Here is a 7,796-nt window from a genome sequence, read left to right on the forward strand (position 1 = left end):
AAAATCACCGAGCTCTGCTGCCCAAGGTGATGAGATCAGGTGCAAACCCGGGTGAGGCAGATCATGCCAGGCCTGCCTGCAATTGCCACTCCTGTGAGGACCAGTTTGCACTCGAGTCTGGTGTGGGGGAGGTCTGGAAAGAGCAGGGGAGAGCAGAGTCAACCTGTTAGGGAGCCCTCATCCATGAATGTATCTTAACCTTCTAGAACAAGGACTGTATTTGACACCTACTTCCCTGTACAGGGTAAACATGAACCAGATTCTAAATACCCATTGTCTGGTGGGCACAGCCTTCTCCCTGCAGGACGCCCACCCGCACCCCTGGCCTTGACAGCAACACTGCATCCTCCTGGCGTCTTCCCCATATCACCCCACCCTGCCTTCTCTCCTTGTCCCGGTGAAATCCAAATTCAGCCCAAATGTCACTCCTATGAAGGTGTCACAGGCAGAGTTCATCTGTCCCCCTCAGTTCCCCCAGAATCCGGAACTCTTCTCAACTAGAGCTTGCACACCAGGGCATCTTGATTTTCCTGGTCCACGTAAGAGCTCTCTAGACGTGGCTGCAGGGAAGCACGAGGCCGTGAAACCGATGAGCATGTGAGCATATCACGAAGATCAGGCTTCTGCTCTTGGCTTTTTTCACGTACCATTTAGGAACAGAAGTACTGACCTCACATGTCATGAGTTTAGTGTCAGGATATGTGGTTACACTTCTTCCTCTGTCACACGCATGGTGTGCACTCAGTAAGCTGACAGGACACAGTGTCACGGGAAGGATCTTGGCCTGCATCCCCTTCTTTTGATCTGGGATTGCAGTAAACACACACATGCACATTGCATTCAAACAACAGCACTGGTGCCTTCTACGTGCAAGGCATTCACAGCTCTGTGAGGTAAGAGGGGATGCGGAAGGAACCTGGGAGACAATATGAGATCCTTCTTTTGTGTGTGGGGTGGGGGTGGAGCAGCAGTTTCAGCGCCATGAGTGTCTCTCCTTGTCATTACTTGGGATGGGTTACTTTCAGTCATCTACCCTATCTGAAGAACACTGCATCGCTGGTGACTGTAAAGCACCTACTCTGTACACCTACAAATTCCGTAGGCGATTTTGTCCCACTATGCAGAGAATTACATTCTGACATCTTCTATTTAGCTTGAGAGTGCTTCATACGGCAGAAGGTGGCAGATTTTTTTTTTTTTTGCTATTCAGTGGACATGATTTACTAGCTCCAATCAGTGTGCTAGGCCCTGAGGACTCAAAGGTGCATAAGACATTGACAGAAATGCAAAGAAAAGGAGATAAATACCACAATTTATCTCTGCTCACTGCAGCGGGCTGCAGGGTGATGGGGGTCTTGCCTAGACGACGTTGGGGTTGTTCATTGCTTCCTCATGCTCCTGCCTGGAAGAGGTGTGTATCATTTGCCATTTGTCATATCCCTGCCCACAGCTAGCCGTATGGCCACATCTAACTGCAAATCCTAGCCTGTGCCTAGAAGGCAGAGACCTAGAAATATTCTGTGAAGAACACAAATGACTATTGTTGTGGCAGGTGACTTTCTCCTGACGTGCAGAGATGTCTGTGAAGGAGAAAGGCTTCCAGTGGGTGAGAAGCATTAGGAAGAGCGCAATAGTGGGGAATTCTAGCTGCAGAGAAGGAATCCCAGTAGGAGTGCTGGGAGATGAGTTAGCAAAGGAAAACAAGTCACACTGTGACAGCCAAGCAAGGAGGTCCAGGATTCCATCCAGGAGACACCGTGGGCTTCATTTATCTATCTACTGACTGCGCTGGTCTTTGTTGCAGCTCTCGGGCTCTCTGCAGGCTCACTTAGTTGCAGAATCTTTGACACGTGGAATCTTCCTGGATCAGGGATTGAACCCGTGTCCCCTGCATTGGCAGGCAGATTCCCAACCACTGGGCCACCAGGGAAGTCCAACACTGAGAGTTTTAAAGGAGCTGTGGTGTAGGATGAGTGACCTGACTGCCGTGTGTAGGAGAGATAAAAGGGTGGCCAAACTGGAGGCAGGAGATCCATTTGCTTATTATTATTATTTTTAAATGCATCACTTTGTTCTCCTCGTAGGGTGGCCAGATACTGCAGACCTTGAGCATGTGACAAACGTGGTTTCTTCAATAAACCTTGGAGCTTCCATAGTTCTCCTGGGGCCCACAGACTGCATAGTCCTAAAGAGTCAAATATTAAGCTTTCTCGGCAGCCACACCTTCCTTTGATGTTTGGGTTATTGAACATAAACAATGTGTCTTCAGCATCGTCCGTTTCTGTTTCTAAGAGTGCTAGCTGTGCTTTCTTCTTGAGGAACAGTCTGAATCCACCTTGAGCAATTTCTTCGTCACAGTTTCCTTTCGTCTTTGTATATTCTAGCATGTAGGGAAGGCCATTACAACCCCTGGTTGGGACACCAACTTTCAAAACTATGTGTTCAGCCTTATCTTTTTAAAATATATATATATTTAATTGACTGTACCAGGTCTTAGTTGCGGCATGCAGGATCTTCTTCCCTTGTGGCTTGTGGAATCCAGTTCCCTGACGAGGAATTGAACCTGGATCCTCTGTACTGTCAGTGTGAAGTCTTAGCCACTGGACCAGCAGGAAAGTCCTCAGGCTTATCTTTAAGAAGTTGTTTTATCTTACTTACTTCTGAAGGTGTCCTCTTGCTCAGACAGTGGCCCGGACTAACGGAGCTGACATCCTCCCTGTCTAGGTGCCCCAGTGCCTCAGGCCAGAGCACGGCACCACGACTTCTCTCCATTGACACAGTGGGCACATTCTCCATTTGATTCTTACACTAATACAGGCAAAATGAATCCGCCTGCAATGCGGGAGACCTGGGTTTGATCCCTGGCTTGGGAAGATCCCCTGGAAGAGGGAAAGGGTACTCACTTCAGTATTCTGACCTGGCGAATTCCATGGACTGTATAGTCCATGGGGGTCACATAGAGTTGGACACGACTGAGTGACTTTCACTTTCACTTTTAATCCAGGCAAACGTGGGTAAGAGCTTGGAGTGGGATCCTCTGAATGGAGAGGAAAGAGAGGCTGCTACACATCACCCACTTAAGAGAAAGACTTGGTGAGGTCTGGAACAAATTACATACGAGATGCAAAGGAGGGTGGAGAGTCAGAGATGACTCCCAGGTTTGGAGCCTAGGAGAATGATCACATTATAACTGGAGGAAACAGTGCAAGATGGACAAGTCTGGGAAGGACATTCAGAGCTTCCTGACTGCAAGTTCAGTTCAGTTCAGTTCAGTTGCTAAGTCGTGTCCAACTCTTTGAGACCCCATGGACTGGAGCACGCCAGGCTTCTCTGTCCATCATCAACTCCTGAGCCTACTAGAACTCATGTCCATCAAGTTAGTGATGCCATCCAACCATCTCATCCTCTGTCATCCCCTTTTCCTCCTGCCTTTGATCTTGCCCAGCATCAAGATCTTTTCAAATGAGTCAGTTCTCTGCATCAGGTGGCCAAAGTATTGGAGTTTCAGCTTCAGCATCAGTCCTTCCAATGAATATTCAGGACTGATTTCCTTTAGGGTTGACTGGTTGGATCTCCTTGCTGTCCAAAGGACTCTTAAGAGTCTTCTCCAACATCACAGTTCAAAAGCATCAATTCTTCAGCACTCAGCTTTCTTTTTTTTTTTTTTTAATTTAATTTTATTTTTAAACTTTACAATGTTGTATTAGTTTTGCCAAATATTGAAATGAATCCACCACAGGTATACCTGTGTTCCCCATCCTGAACCCTCCTCTCTCCTCCCTCCCCATACCCTCCCTCTGGGTCGTCCCAGTGCACCAGCCCCAAGCATCCAGTATTGTGTATCAAACCTGGACTGGCGACTCGTTTCATACATGATATTATGCATGTTTCAATGCCATTCTCCCAAATCTCCCCACCCTCTCCCTCTCCCACAGAGTCCATAAGACTGATCTATACATCAGTGTCTCTTTTGCTGTCTCGTACACAGGGTTATTGTTACCATCTTTCTAAATTCCATATATATGCGTTAGTATACTGTATTGGTGTTTTTCTTTCTGGCTTACTTCACTCTGTATAATAGGTTCCAGTTTCATCCATCTCATTAGAACTGATTCAAATGTATTCTTTTTAATGGCTGAGTAATACTCCATTGTGTATATGTACCACAGCTTTCTTATCCATTCATCTGTTGATGCACATCTAGGTTGCTTCCATGTCCTGGCTATTATAAACAGTGCTGTGATGAACACTGGGGCACACGTGTCTCTTTCCCTTCTGGTTTCCTCAGTGTGTATGCCCAGCAGTGGGATTGCCTGATAGTCCAACTCTCACATTCATAGATGACTACTGGAAAAACCATAGCTTTGACTAGACGGACCTTTGCTGGCTGCAAAGGAGGGCTTTTATTTTGTTTACTCTTGTCTCCCAGTACCTAGAGCAAGACTCAGTACACAGTCTGTGCTCAGTATTACTTGTTGGCTGTGTAATACCAGTAGAGCATGGAGAAGTTCCCAAAGAACTGTTAATGCCAGATTGCCACTCTTTTGTAATGTCAGTGCTAGGAAGGCAGACTTGCTGCTGCTGCTAAGTCGCTTCAGTCGTGTCTGACTCTGTGACACCCCATAGATGGCAGCCCGCCAGGCTCCCCCATCCCTGGGATTCTCCAGGCAAGAACACTGGAGTGGGTTGCCATTTCCTTCTCCAATGCATAAAAGTGAAATGTGAAAGTGAAGCAACTCAGTCATGTCCGACTCTTAGTGACCCCAGGGACTGCAGCCTACTAGGCTCCTCCATCCATGGGATTTTCCAGCCAAGAGTACTGGAGTACTGCCATTGACTTACCTCCTTTTTAAGTTATTTTAACAATGCAGGGCATGTTGGCTTTGTGGGGTTTTAAAAATATTTATTTGGCTTCACCAGGTCTTAATTGCAGCATGTGGGATCTAGTTCCCTGACCAGGGATAGACCCCAGCCCCCTGAATCTCAGCCACTGGACCACCAGGGGAATCCCAGATTTACCTCCTTGAAACCACAAGATGAGTTGCTGAGAAAGTGTAGAGGAAAAAGAGGCTGAAAGAGAGAGCTTTAGGAACCTTGATGTTTAGGGGCAAGAACATAGGACTACAATCCAGGGAAGGTGGGCATTGGAGGCCTGAACCAGGTAAGGTGGGCATTGGAGGCCTGGATCTATGGGTATCAGATGCTGTGGATGGGTGACAGAGCCCAGGACAGAGAAGAGGGCACGGGGTTGAGGAACTTGGGGAGAGCTGGGTGGGCAGCTGCTGGCAGGAGGGACCAAGGGCAGTGGCTGGAGTGGCAGGCTGGCCCAGGGGCGGTCCTGGGTTTTGTTTGGGTTCTGTTATTGCATAGGAACCTGGAATGTCAGGTCCATGAATCAAGGCAAATTGGAAGTGGTCAAACAAAAGATGGCAAGAGTGAATGTCGACATTCTAGGAATCAGCAAACTGAAATGGACTGGAATGGGTGAATTTAACTCAGATGACCATTATATCTACTACTGTGGGCAGGAATCCCTCAGAAGAAATGGAGTAGCCATCACGGTCAACAAAAGAGTCTGAAATGCAGTACTTGGATGCAATCTCAAGAACGACAGAATGATCTCTGTTTGTTTCCAAGGCAAACCATTCAATATCACAGTAATCCAAGTCTATGCCCCAACCAGTAATGCTGAAGAAGCTGACGTTGAACGGTTCTATGAAGACCTACAAGACCTTTTAGAACTAACACCCAAAAAAGATGTCCTTTTCATTATAGGGGACTGGAATGCAAAAGTAGGAAGTCAAGAAACACCTGGAGTAACAGGCAAATTTGGCCTTGGAATATGGAATGAAGCAGGGCAAAGACTAATAGAGTTTTGCCAAGAAAATGCACTGGTCATAACAAACACCCTCTCCCAACAACACAAGAGAAGACTCTACACATGGACATCACCAAATGGTCAACACCGAAATCAGATTGATTATATTCTTTGCAGCCAAAGATGGAGAAGCTCTATACAGTCAGCAAAAACAAGACCAGGAGCTGACTGTGGCTCAGACCATGAACTCCTTATTGCCAAATTCAGACTTAAATTGAAGGAAGTAGGGAAAACCACTAGACCATTCAGGTATGATCTAAATCAAACCCCTTATGATTATACAGTGGAAGTGAGAAATAGATTTAAGGGCCTAGATCTGATAGATAGAGTGCCTGATGAACTATGGAATGAGGTTCGTGACACTGTACAGGAGACAGGGATCAAGACCATCCCCATGGAAAAGAAATGCAAAAAAGCAAAATGGCTGTCTGGGGAGGCCTTACAAATAGCTGTGAAAAGAAGAGAAGCGAAAAGCAAAGGAGAAAAGGAAAGATATAAACATCTGAATGCAGAGTTCCAAAGAATAGCAAGAAGAGATAAGAAAGCCTTCTTCAGCGATCAATGCAAAGAAATAGAGGAAAACAACAGAATGGGAAAAACTAGAGATCTCTTCAAGAAAATCAGAGATACCAAAGGAACATTTCATGCAAAGATGGGCTCGATAAAGGACAGAAATGGTATGAACCTAACAGAAGCAGAAGATATTAAGAAGAGATGGCAAGAATACACAGAAGAACTGTATAAAAAAGATCTTCACAACCCAAATAATCACGATGGTGTGATCACTGACCTAGAGCCAGACATCCTGGAATGTGAAGTCAAGTGGGCCTTAGAAAGCATCACTATGAACAAAGCTAGTGGAGGTGATAGAATTCCAGTTGAGCTATTCCAAATCCTGAAAGATGATGCTGTGAAAATGCTGCACTCAATATGTCAGCAAATTTGGAAAACTCAGCAGTGGCCACAAGACTGGAAAAGGTCAGTTTTCATTCCAATCCCAAAGAAAGGCAATGCCAAGGAATGCTCAAACTACCACACAATTGCACTCATCTCACACGCTAGTAAAGTAATTCTCAAAATTCTCCAAGCCAGGCTTCAGCAATATGTGAACTGTGAACTTCCTGATGTTTAAGCTGGTTTTAGAAAAGGCAGAGGAACCAGAGATCAAATTGCCAACATCTGCTGGATCATGGAAAAAGCAAGAGAGTTCCAGAAAAACATCTATTTCTGCTTTATTGACTATGCCAAAGCCTTTGACTGTGTGCATCACAATAAACTGTGGAAAATTCTGAAAGAGATGGGAATACCAGACCACCTGATCTGCCTCTTGAGAAATCTGTATGCAGGTCAGGAAGCAACAGTTAGAACTGCACATGGAACAACAGACTGGTTCCAAATAGGAAAAGGAGTATGTCAAGGCTGTATATTGTCACCCTGTTTATTTAACTTATATGCAGAGTACATCATGAGAAACTCTGGACTGGAAGAAACACAAGCTGGAATCAAGATTGCCATGAGAAATATCAATCACCTCAGATATGCAGATGACACCACCCTTATGGCAGAAAGTGAAGAGGAACTAAAGAGCCTCTTGATGAAAGCGAAAGAGGAGAGTGAAAAAGTTGGCTTAAAGCTCAACATTCAGAAAACGAAGATCATGGCATCCGGTCCCATCACTTCATGGGAAATAGACGGGGAAACAGTGGAAACAGTGTCAGACTTTATTTTTCTGGGCTCCAAAATCACTGCAGATGGTGACTGCAGCCATAGAATTAAAAGACACTTACTGCTTGGAAGGAAAGTTATGACCAACCTAGATAGCGTATTCAAAAGCAGAGACATTACTTTGCCAACAAAGGTTCGTCTAGTCAAGGCTATGGTTTTTCCTGTGGTCATGTATGGATGTTAGAGTTGGACT

This window comes from Bos javanicus, chromosome 29 (assembly GCF_032452875.1).
Source record: "Bos javanicus breed banteng chromosome 29, ARS-OSU_banteng_1.0, whole genome shotgun sequence".
NCBI lineage: Eukaryota > Metazoa > Chordata > Mammalia > Artiodactyla > Bovidae > Bos > Bos javanicus.